This window comes from Petaurus breviceps, unplaced genomic scaffold (assembly GCF_028583685.1).
Source record: "Petaurus breviceps papuanus isolate PSGF00001 unplaced genomic scaffold, PetGlider_PUasm1.0 112, whole genome shotgun sequence".
In the NCBI taxonomy this organism is placed as follows: domain Eukaryota; kingdom Metazoa; phylum Chordata; class Mammalia; order Diprotodontia; family Petauridae; genus Petaurus; species Petaurus breviceps.
Genome location: NW_027185601.1, coordinates 367,395 through 380,830, shown reverse-complemented (window position 1 = coordinate 380,830; position 13,436 = coordinate 367,395).

The following is a 13,436-nucleotide window of genomic DNA, read 5'->3' as shown; positions in this document are numbered from 1 at the left end:
CCGTGTGACCTTGGGCAAGTCACTTAACCTCAAATGCCCTCCAAAAAACAAAAAAAAAGAAAGAAATGCAGTGGTTAGGTGGCACAGTGAATAGAAGTCCTGCAGTCAGGAAGACCTGAGTTCAGATATGGCCTCAGACACTTAACACAAAAACTAGCCATGTGACCTTGGTCAAGTCACTTAACCCCAATTGCCCTCCAAAAAAGAAAATAAAAAAAGAAATATAGAGGCAGCCAGATTCTTTCAGATACAACTTTGAGACTGACCACCCCTTAATAAAACAGGCTTAACGGGAAGGGAGGAGAATTCCTTTGGTTGCCTCTTGGGTACCAAAAGTTTGGTTGTTTATAGTCTATTATTAGGTGTAACCATCCTGGTCAAAGGGTGGTTTGAGAAAAATCTCTCTTAAATTTGTAGTTCTTCCTAGTTTGGAAAGAAAGGAAACTTATTGGAGACTAGCTCTCAAAGGGAGAAGTGCACAGAATTTTGACTTACAATGATGGCAAATTGTGGGGGATGTGGAGAGAAAATAATAAGGGTAGATGATGATGATGATGATGATGACTATTATTATAGCAGCACAAATCACATAAACTGATTATGATAACACCTACAGTTCCCTTTATTTTAGAACCCAGAAAGATGTTCGTGACTGTGGGGAGTTATTTCCCAGATCAAAATCATAGTTAGGGAAATAAGAGGCCAAAGAGAAACATAATTTTTTCAGAAAGCCACATGTTTGAATCTGATCTGTGTGAATCCAGAGCTTATGATGGTAGGTTGTGGGTTTCAGTTATATATGATTAATTCTCTTGTTTTTACTTTTTGCATTTTTCTAATCTAATTGAATGATGTATTGAAATGAAGAACACAAAGGGAGAAAAAAAAGAAATGACCAAGGCTTAGGAGGTAGGAAATGAATTGCAGATTGAATGATGACTATTCCTCAATCATTTCCCAAAAGATAGCAGGGATGTAACATTGGGAGGTGGCGGAGAGAAGGAATGTCTTGTTGGTTGACTGTTAACAATTTATTCCCAGGGTTGTGACTATTACTGAATCTCTCTATCTCACTTGGGATGAAAGTACAAGGGCCACTTATGGGCCCATCAAAATAAAGATTGGTTCTGAGCATGTAATGTGCTTGGTCTTTATCCATTCTTAAGCAATCTGGTGACTCTCTACTCCTAGGGGATCAGCAGCAGTGGCAGCAGCAACACAAGGAGAAGAAGGAGAAGGAGAAGAAGAAGAAGAAGAAGAAGAAAAAAAGAAGAAGAAGAAGAAGAAGAAGAAGAAGAAGAGGAGGAGGAGGGGCAATGGCAGTAGCAGCCGCAACACTAATAGTACTGATGATGGTAGTGGTAGTAGTAATAGCTAGAATTTATGGAAGACTTTAAGGTTTACAAAACACTTTATGAATATTATCTCATTTTTTCCTCACAACAACCTGAAGAGAATCTACATGAATCATCAGTATTTCTATATATTGCCAACAAAACAGAGCAGGAAAAGATAGAAAAAGAAATCCCATTTAAAATAACTGGAGAGAATATAAAATACTCAGGAAACTACCTGCCATGACAAACCCAAGAACTCTATGAACACAATTACAAATCACTTTTCATACAAATAAAGATACAAACAACTGGAGGAATAATAATTGCTCATGGGTAGGAAAGGTCAAAATAATAAGAATTACAATTCTACCTAAGCTTGTTTACTTATTTAGTGCCATTTCAAAGTAACAAATAATTATATATACATATACATATACATCTAGAAATAAATAATAGCAGAACTCATCTGGAAGAACAAAAGGTCAAAAATATCAAGGGAAGTAAAGAAAACAGTGAAGGAATACAAAACTATCAGTGCCAGATTTCAAATTTCATCACAAAATGAGATCATCAAGACAGTCTTGTACTGGCTAAGAAATAGAGTGGTAGATCAGTAAAAGAGATTAGGCAAACAATATACAGTAATAAATGACTATAGTGATGTAATGTTTGATAAACCTAAAGATCCAAGCTTTGGGGGCAAGAACTCACCATCTGTCAAAAATTGATAGGAAAAAAACAGATACCATTTTACAGAAAAACTTGAATGTATGCCCAAATGGCATAATAAAACTGTGCATACCATTTGACCCACCAATACTACTCCTATGCCTGTATTCCAAAGAGATTAAAGAAAAAGGGAAAGGACCTATGGGTACAAAAATATTTATAGCAGCTCTTTGTGGTGGCAAAGAACTGGAAATTGAGGGAATGCCTATCAGTTGGGGAATGGCTGAACAAGATGTAGTATATGACTGTGATTGAATAGTATTCTGCTATAAGAAATGATAGCAGGATGGTTTCAAGGGGAAAAAAAAACAACCTAGGAATACCTGTATCAATTGGTATAGAGTGAAGTAAGCAGAATTAAGAGGACATGGTAGATATTAACAGCAATATTGTAACAATAATCTCCTTTGAAAACCTTAGCTACTCTGATCAATGCAATAATAAAGACAATTTGGGGTAGCTAGGTGGCACAGTGAATAGAGCACCAGCCCTGGAGTCAGGAGAACCAGAGTTCAAATATGGCCTCAGACACTTAACACAAAAACTAGCCGTGTGACCTTGGTCAAGTTGCTTAAACAAAATGACCTCCAAAAAGCAAAAAATAAAATAAAAATAATAAAGACAATTCCAAAGGAAATTCCAAAGGGGAAAAATGCCATAAAGAAAAATGGTATCCACATCCAGAGAAAGATGTGATGAACACTAAGTAAACATCAAAGTATAATTTTTTTTGCTTTATTTTTCTTGATTTGGGGGTAGGGAAAACATGGCTAATATGGAAAAATGTGATTTCACATGTATAACTGATATCATATTGCTAGTCTTCTCAATGGGAGGGGAAAGAGTGGGAGAGAATTGAGAACTCAATTTTTAAAAAGGTTAAAAAATAAATAATAATTCAGTAAAAGAAAAAAAGCAATTCAGAGGTAGATACTGTTATCTCCATTTTATAGATGGGGAGTACAATGTACAAGTACAGAATGATTTAAAGGATTCCTCAGGATCATATAGTTAGAAAGTACCAAGGCAACATTTGAATTCAGGTCCAGCACTCTATCCAGTGTTCCACCTAGCTGCCTGACTTACCATAGACATCATATGGTCTTTAACCAAAATGAGACTCAGAGCCCCCAAACTTAATCAATCCAATGACCTCAGTCTATAGCTACTAGTAGAAATTACAAGTATGAGCCATCATGCAGGACTCACATATAATTTTTAAAAGGAGATGTAAAGTCCAGTGAAATACAGTAATAATTGTACAATGTGGAAGAGTAGACAAATAATAAATGAATATTAAAAATATTTGTAATTTGTGAAGTGATTTCTTCAAAATGACCAATTAATATCGGTGCAAATCTAATATTTTATACATGAAAAAACAGCATCTCAAAGAGAAATTTAGCCTTGAGTTATGCTGCTAGTAAAAAACAGTCAGTAACTTGATTTCTCAACTTGGTAATCATTCTTCAATATCAAAATGTCTCAAAGTTCAATTGAAAATCTACCAAAATTATTTGAAGAGTTGTGCAATGAAGTTCAGTTTTCAAAATGAGTATGCTCTCTAGGCAACTGGGCCTTCTTATAGGCTAATAATCATGATTCTGAACGTTTTTCAGCATGATAACCACATCAAGTAAGAAAAGTAGCTGTCCTGATTGCAAAAAGAATTATCTAGTTTTGCAATCCCAGATTCTCTAGATAATCACATAACAAGCTGTGGGTGGTGATCAGTTGCCTGAGAAAATGAGATTTTTAATGGGGTGGAGACAGGCAGAAAATTTAATTTTAGAGCATGAGGGACATCCCAGGGTAGGCAAGGCTAGAGGGCTTTGGGCAGTTATAGACTTGTATTAGTATACTGGATTCCTGGGTAGGAGAGGAGATGTGTGCAGTGGGAGTGGGGTGCCAGAAAATGGGCAAGGAGCACTGAAAGGGAGTTATGATAACAATGATCAACTTTGTTCGCCCTTCACAATTTTTAAAATTAGCCTTATGTACACCCTCAACCATCTGGAATTTTGTCTGCTGCATGTGCACGTGTGATTTAGAGAATAAATCCCAAAGTTCTATGATGTCCTCAATGTAATTATTTCTTCTATCCATACAGTTCCCAATACTTTAATTTATCCAAAGACAGTTTTCCACAACTTTCTATGCCCCACCCAAATCCTGTTGGTCAGCTGTTGGCCAGTTTTGTGATGATGACCTGTTCACTTAGCTAAGTACCTTCTCATACAACAAAGGCCTAAGTGGATACTATGACTGTATTAAAATCTTTCCAGTTTGGCAGGAGCTTTTAGAGTGTGACTTCTTTGGCATAACCTTCCAGAGCTTAGTCACTTCCAAACCAAGATGAATCATTAAAGAAAGAGTGTCAGTAGAGAACTTTAAAGACCATAGAAACATAACTCTAGAACTGAGTTAGCCTTGAGAAGGTCTCAAATACTACCCATTTTCTTTTCTGATGAGGAAATTGAAGCCAAGAGGGGCTAAATGATTTGCCCAAAGTCACAAGGGTTATCTGAATCATAATTTGCATGAGTACTAGAACTTGAGCTGGAAAGAATGTCAGAGATCATACAGTTGAATTCCCTCATTTTTCAGATGAGGAAAACTATGCCCAGAGAGGCTATCTAAGAGTAGGCTATGAATAAGCATCAGAGGCAGAATTTGAACCCGAGGTCTTCTGACTTTAGGGATGAGAACATAAATTCCTAACTTCCTTGTTCTGTATAGTTATCTTGGCTAAGACCAGTCTTAAGGAAAGGGAGGAAAATAAAACTCTAGGAGGAAATTAGAGATATAATCAATATACATAAAACTGAATGTTATCCTGAAAGCCATATGGATATTTTTTTCTTTTCTTTTTTAACCAAATTCTAGCATTGCACATTAAATCTTTTTCAACCCCTCCTGAATAAGACATTTTCTTCCTCAAAGGTAATCAGGCCATGGCTCATTAATTAGGTACAAAAACAAAATCAATATATGATTTCCATAGAAACCTAATAATCTAGATGCTAACAAAAGATAAAATAACTTAATAATTACCTTTGGCAACTTTGGAACATACATTCACCAAATGTCCATGTTGGCTGCTGAAATATCAAAATAACCACATATTTGACCAAACTTTCTTCTTTGCTTTGTGTGAATAGGTGACAGAGCAATGTTATACATTGTCCATGAAAGTCTCAAAAGCTTATAGAAGGAGCAGAAACATCTTGATGTTTATATGCTAGCAGAAAAAAATGTTACTCTTTTTTCCAGGAGAAAACAATGAAATCAATGTTAAAAAAAGAACCCAGTAATGTTCTTGATGCCTAATCCAGATACATGCATGTATATATGCACACATATATACATATGTGCTTATTTAATATACATACATACATAAAATGTACTTGGATAAATATAGTTGATGGATCACTAGATAGATAGACAGAGAGAGAGAGAGAGTAGTTATCCTTAATAAGAGTCAAGTAAAGGCCTCCTAAGTTTCTATTATGATTGAGGAAAAGATGTGAATCCCTTAGTAAGGTTAGTTTTTGAGAAGGTATGTATGTGTAATTAGTCCTTTGTCTCTTTCACATGACATTAAACAAATTTGATTAATTGCTTCATTGCTAATTCATGCATCCTGGATATATCTTTGGAGATGACCTTTAAAAGAGAGAGATATAGAAAGCTGGAGACAGAGAAATAGTGAGGAGAGGGGTTATTCAATGACTGAAACTGATTTCCCTGAAGGGGAAGCCTATATATCTGTAATATCCTTTCATGGGACTATGTCACCCAAAGACATCATTATACAGAGATAGTAGTGGGGAAATGAAGAAATTTTGTACTTCAATACTTAGACCCAGGGGAGTAACTTCTGGACATCATAACAGTTGGCAAAGTTGGAACTAAGAAGAGTCCCCTAGATAATATAAAATAATTAAAATTAAGAGGTGAGAGAGGAATATATTTGGAGGAGGAGAGAGAGAATGGGGTGGATTATCTCCAAGGAGGCAGGAGAGGCTGGTACAATGGAGGGGAAGAGCAGGAAGATCAGAGGGAGTGATACAACCATACTCCCATTGGATTTGGCTTAAGGAGGGAATAACATACATACTCAATTGGGTATTTTACCCTACAAGAAAGTGTGGGTGAAGGGGAAAAGGAGGGGATGAGAGAAGGCAAATTGGGGGAAAGGGTAGTTAGAAGCAAACACATTTGAAAAGGGACAGGTCAAAGGAGAAAATAGAATAAATGGGGTTGGGATAGGATGGAGGGAAATATAGTTAGTTTTTTACAATATGACTACTATGGAAACATTTTGCATAATGGGTGGGGTGGGTGAGGAGAGAAGGGAGAAAATCTGGAACTCAAAGTTTTAAAAACAAATGTTAAAAAAGAAGAGATCCCAACATTACTTTTCATTGAACTGTGTGTTATAGGAGTTGTGTAGGTCCAAGGAAAGAAAATTAGCTCTCTAGTGTTCTTTGAAGTATTATTAGTCTAAAGGAAATTACTGAGTATTGAAAAAGAAAAAGCCCACCAAAGAAGGAAGGAAGGTTGTTTTGTCCATTACAGGTTCAGGACTCATGCCTTTGCATTTTCTCTTGAATTAAATAATTGCAATCTTGTATTTTATACATTATTATCCAGAGTAATTCAGGGAATATTTTATTTTTTTTTTATTTTTAATGATTTAATAGTTTATTTTTCCTCAATTATATTTTTTAATATTTTCAAGATTCCTTAAAAAAACATTTTTGAGTTCCAAATTCTCTTTCTCTATTCTCCCTTCCTCCTTCATTGAGAAGGCAAGCAATCTGATACAGGTTATACATGTGCAGTCAGACAAAACATATTCCCATGTTAATCATGTTGTGAAAGAAAAGACAAACAAAAAAAAAAAAAAGAAAGAAAATGTATGCATTGATCTGCATTTAGACTCCATCAGTTCTTTTTTTTTTTTTAAGCAATTGGAGTTAAGTAACTTGCCCAAGGTTACACGGCCAGTTATTTTGCGTGGGTGTTAAGTATCTGAGGCTAGAACCGATCCCGGGTACTCCCGACTCCAGGGACAGTAATCTTACTCACTGTGCCACCTAGCCGCCCCTATCAGTTCTTTTTCTTAAGATAGATGGCATTTTTTTTCATCATAAGTCCTTTGGAATTGTCTTGGATCATTGTATAGTTAAGAATATTTAAATCTTTCACAATTGATCATTGCACAATATTACTGCTTACTAAATACAGATTTCTCCCACTTCTGTTCATTTCACTTTGCATCAGTTCATATAAGTTTTTGCAGGTTTTTTCTGAGAGCATCTTGCTCACCATTTCTCATAGTACAATAATATTCCATCACAAACATATACAATGAGTTCAATCATTCCCCAACTGACTAACATGTCTTCAATTTTCAATCTTTGACACCATTAAAAGAATATGTGTGTGTGTATGTGTGTGTGTGTGTGTGTGTATCCTTTGACTTAAAAAAATTTCTTTGGGATACAAACCTACTGGTGGTATTGCTTGATCAAAGGATATTCACAGTTTTTATAACCCTTTAGACAGAATTCCAAATTGCTCCACAAAATGCCTTAATCAGTAGACAATTCACCAACAATGTATCAATTATCTCAATTTTCCCACATCCACTCCCACATTTATCATTTTCCTTTTCTGTCATATTAGTCAATCTGATAGGTAGGAAGTGGTACCTCATCATTTTTTAAATTTGTGTTTATATAATCAATAGTGATTTAGAACATTTTTCATATGATTAGAGGTAGCTTTGATTATTTTATATGAAAACTACCTTTTCATATCCTTTGACCATTTATCAATTGAGAAATGGCTCTTATTTTTACAAATTTGTCTCAACTCTCTATATTTTTGAGTAATGAGATCTTTATCACAGAAACTTGCTACATTTTTTCTTATTTATGATAATTAACTTATTTTCCTCGACCCTATTTTCTTCATGTTTGTCCTACTTTCCACTCTCAAAAGTGTTTTGCTGATATCTTTTATCTCCCCCCAATCTATCCTGCCTTCTATCAATAATCCCTCTTCTCTTATCTGCTACTCCTCCTACTTTCCTGTAGTATAAGCTAGATTTCTTTACCCAGCTGAATATGTAGATTATTCCCTGTTTTAGCCAATTCTGATGGGAATAAGATTCACATGCTCCTCCACCTCTCCCATCTTTCCCTCCATTTTAAAAGCACTATTATACCTCTTATGTGAGATAATTTATCCCATTCTAGTGCTCACTTTCCTCTTCTCCCAGTACATTCTTCTAAGAAGTTGTTTTACCCCATCATTTTGTTGGTTCTTCATTTCAGAATTTGCTTTATGACATTATTTTAAAGATGGGGAATTTGGGAGAGCTCAGGTGAGTACTTATCTTTTCTTCACCTTCTTGGCTCCACTTCCCCTGGAACTTTACCTTTTCTCTAGAAGTTCTGAATATAAGTCAAATGTGGTCATTCCCAGGAAAATCAATGGTTAGAGGCAAAATAAGACAAATCCAAATGTTAATAAATTTTAATTGATTGGCTGGAAGTTGATTGTTTCTTTTTTCTCTGAAAGCAAATTTTGGATAGATATACAAATTTAAAGAAAGAGATTATATGGAGAATCCCCAAGAATGAACTTGGGTCATGCAAAGGATGTATGTTACAATGAAATATGGCATTCTAGTAATAACTTCATTAGGGAGCAAATCATGAAGAACTATAAAAAATATAAATTTGTGATTTATTAATTGTAATATTAACAAACATATTCATAGTTGAACAAGTTTCTACTAAGACTAGTAAAATGAATGAAGTTTAGCTTAAGTTAATTATTCTAAGTGGGTCAATTCATAATAGTTAAAAAAGAAAGGGAGTTTATATACAATGCCACCAAAATCACTGTGATTTAGAGTAAAAAATAGTGACTCTGGAGTCAGAGGACAAAGGTACAGGTTCTGTTTTTCAAGTTTATATCATATCTGACATTGGACAAGATGGTAAACAACTTGAACCCCAGTTCCCTCTCCTATAAAATGAGAGATCTAGATTAGATGGACTCTGATTTCTCTTTCAACTCTAGATTTATGTTCCTCTGACTTTGATTTAACTCTTGTTTCTGATACTTATTTCCTATGTGACCATGAATAAGTCACATAACCTTTCTGGTTCTTGGTTTCTTCATATTCCACAGCCTCAAAGAAGAATAAGTAATTTCTAAGGGTTTTATAAGATTTACATTCACTGATACATACTTTTAGATTATTTCCCATTATTTATTATGATTATTAGTAGCAAACACTGATTTTCTACTATGTTCAAGACTAAGAAACTCCAAAATCAGATATATAAGTCATGGTCCAAAGGGACTTTAAATCTAGCTAAGAAGACAAGACACACAAATAAAAGGTAATTAAAAACCCAAGGTAAGAAATGTTAAGTGCCAAACACATAACTTGGAAATTAGCATTATGAAATTAAAGAATTCAGAGTTATCACTATAACTTAGAAAAATTGCAAAAGTAAAATAGTACATGAATTGGTTTATCAGTTATGGCCTAAAAGAACTGGGATAAATGGAGAGGATATAAAAAGTAATTTCAGACATGTAGCAAAAGAAGAGCAAAATAATGGAAGTGGGAATGTGCATGATGTGCATTAGAACCAATCAACTGAACAGAGTTGGAGGTGTTATATTGGGACTTACTGTCATGACAATGAAATTAGGAAAGAATATTAACTAAATCAGTCAACAAACATTTATTAAGCACCCACTATATGCCAGGCACTGTGCTAAATATTAAGGCAAAAAATTGTTCCTGACCTCAAGAACCTCACAATCTAATAGAGAAGACAACAAGCAAATATGTTCTAATCAGATATGTAATAGATCAATAGGAAATGATTAGTAAAGGGAAGGCATCAGAACTGAGAAGTTGAAAAGGGTTTCCTGTAGAAGATAGTATTTTATCTGGGACTTGAAGGAAACTAAAGAAGTCAGTAGGCTGAGATGAGGAGGGAAATCATTTCAAACATGTGGGCATAGCCAGAGAAAGTGACAAGAGACGGAGTGTCTTTTCATGGAAAAATAAGAAGGCTAGTGTCACTGGATCAAAGAGTACATAGTAGGCAGTAAAGCATAAGAAGAATGAAAAGGTAAGGAGGGGGCTGGAGTGGGAACAGCTTCAAATGCTAAACAGAATTTTGTATTTGATGCTAGAGGTGATAGGGGGCCACTTGTTTTTCTTCTTCATTTTTTTTTAGTTAGTAGGGCAGGTGACATGGTCAGACCTGTGGTTTAGGGAAATCACTTCAGTGGTTGAATGGAGGATGGACTGGAGCGGGATAAGGCTTATGATGGGCAGACCCACAAAAAGATTGCCAAAATGTAGGTATGCAGTGATAAAGGTCTTCACCAGAGTCAGATCAGTGTCTGAAGAGAGAAATGAATGTATTTGACAAATGCTGTGAAGGTGAAATCAACAGGCCTTGGCAACAGAATAGATAGGGGATAGAGTGTAAGGAGAATGACAACTAACCTGGGAAGTCTGTGGCACTGAGAGGATGAAGTTGCCTTCATGTAATAGGTAAGATAGGAAGGGTTTGGAGTTGGGGTGGGGGTGAGAAAGGTACTGAGTTCAATTTTGAATATCTTGAGTTTAATATGTACACTGGAAACCCTGTTTAAGATGTCTGAAAGGCAAAGTGAGATATGAGATTGGAAATCAGCAGAGAGTTTAAGGTAGGACACATTTAAACATCACTATCATAAAGATTATAATTAAATATATGAGAGTGGGTGATATAACCAAGTGAAACAGTATGAAGGGAGAAGGGAATCCAGTGAAACACCTCTGGCTAGAGGGAGTGATCAAGTGATTCAAGCAAAAAAAACAAAACAAAAAACTGAGGAGTGATCAGATAGACTGGAGAAAAACCAGGAGAGAAGGATGTACTCAAAATGTAGAAAGAAAAGAACATCAAGGAGATGAGAGCATTTAGCATTGCCAAAGGCTGCACAGAGGTTGAGGAGAATGAGAATTGAGAAAATTTCAGTGAATTTGGTAATTCATTGGTAATTTTGGAGAGGTTCTGGTGAACTGATGAGATCAGAAGCTAGGTTGTAATGGATTAAGGAGAGAGACAATGGGGATATCTATGACAGAAAGTTTTTTCATGGAGTTAAGCCACAAAGGACAGAAGAGTTAGTAGGGATGGAAGGATCATCTAAGGGATTTTTGAGCATGAGAGAGATAAGGGCATGCTTGTAGAGAATAGGGAAAGAGCCAGTAGATGGAAAGATTGAAAATAAGTAATAGAGTGAGGATAATAGAGGAAGCAATCTATTAGAGAAGAAAGGATGGAATGGGATCAGTCTTACAAGTAGAGGGGCTAGGCTTGGTAAGGAATAAGGATACTTCTTCATGTGAGATTATGATCTATCATTATCTTACTAAGGCATATAAGTGATAAAAGATGAGGAAGAGAGGAAAAGAAACTCACAGTGAATGTTCTAATTTTTTTTCCTGTAAAAGATTAGATGAGGTTCTTAGCTGAATTGGGGTGGGGGTAGACAAAAAGGAAACATGAGAGTGCTGAGGTGGGATGAAAAGTTTTGGAAGATCTGCTATGGAAAGTGGGATAGTAAATTGATAAGAGAAGAATCGAAGGATTTCCAAGCAGCAATGAGAGCCCAGTAGAGACTGTGCAATAAAGTTTTTGGTGAACCAGTCAGAGAGGTTATGTAATTTTCTTCACTTTCCTTTAGCAGTATGTATATAGCAACAAAGGCAGCTACTGCTGGTAGTTATCCAAGGTTGAGGCTTTTCAGGACAAAATCAATGAAATTACAAAGGTTATAGGAACTCAAGAGAAGAGGGTAATGTTTCTTTTTAGAAGAAGATAATACTGATTTAAACTGATTTACCAAAGGTTCAAAATAGGGGAAAGAGGAGAGAGTAGTTGGTACAGGGAAGATGGTCAAGTAGAAAACTGAGAGATTGCTGGACTGAAGGTGATGATGTAGATAAAGCATGGCATTTGAAGGGAATTCAGAAGTGGACGTGGAAAGTCAATAGATTATGATCAGACAAAGGTATCTAGGAATTCTTTTTAACACTGACGTGGTACATTTGGTGGTAGTGGGAAGATCACTACAATACCATCTTTGCCTGTGGATGAAGTGGGATAGAAGAGTAGGTCACAGAGAGTTAGTGAGGTAAGGAGCTGCATGGTTAGGGATTTTGAGGGAGAGTCAATATGTGTGTTGAAATATAAGTGCAAGAGTTAGAGAAGAGGGAAAAAATTTGAGTCAGGTACTGAACTCATTGAGGAAGAAAGGGAAGTGAACAGGAAGTCTGGAAACAACAGCTGCCAGGATTTTAACTGGGAAGTACATATGAAATGCTTAAGCTTCAAAGGAGGAGAGGTTTCTCAGTGACAGAGGTAGAGAGAGAAGCTAGAAGTAAAAAATCAGGGTGGGAGGGCAAGGAATACTCCAACTCTCCCATCTCGCCAAGGGGAATGAATGAAGAAGGTACAGCCAGTACTTTAAAGGGTTGCCATGGAGTCTGTATTATTGGGGGGAAGTTGAAAAGGTTACAATAGCAACCAAAAATTGCAAGAAGTAGGAAGAGAAAAAGATATAGGATGAAGCAGGATTTGGTAACTAAGGAATTGTCTTTCCAGAGGGCATTAGTGGAAGAGGTGAGAAGAATTTCATTGGGATTTTGGAGTGGATGGGGTTGATGGAGATAGGAATAAAGAATAGAGCAGTGAGGGGTAGGAAATAGGGTTTAGATGATGACCTATAGGAGCCTAGATACTAAAATATTTGCAGGGTATAATCAGGTGAATGGATCAAAAGATCAGAAAAAGAGTCACTATAGAAAAAGGAGATCAGATGGATAAGAATTGAGCCTTAGACTGAATAAATTTATAGAAATTAGAAAAAGTAGAATCATCAAAGGGGAGAGAAGTAGAAAAGGAGATTAAGCAGTGATAGAAGGAAAATAAATATAATGAAGGCAATGGAGAAGAGTTTAAATATAATGTAGAGGGTAATTGGAAAAAATAAAATATTAAAAAAGTCATAGAGGTCAAGAAAAATGGGGAATGTGACAAGGGCAGTGGATTTTGTGATTAAATGATAAGTAACAATAGAATACTCTGAACAGAAGGTATATTATAAGAGTAAGAGATAAAATGGAAGTAACAAGCATGAAATAAGGTCAAGAAAATTATTTTTAAGATACTGGAGAAATATTCTACTTCTCAGCAGAGGGGAGAGGAGCTAGTAGAAAGAAACAAAAATATTAAGATATATTAGTGATAAAGAATGATTAAGGAAGAA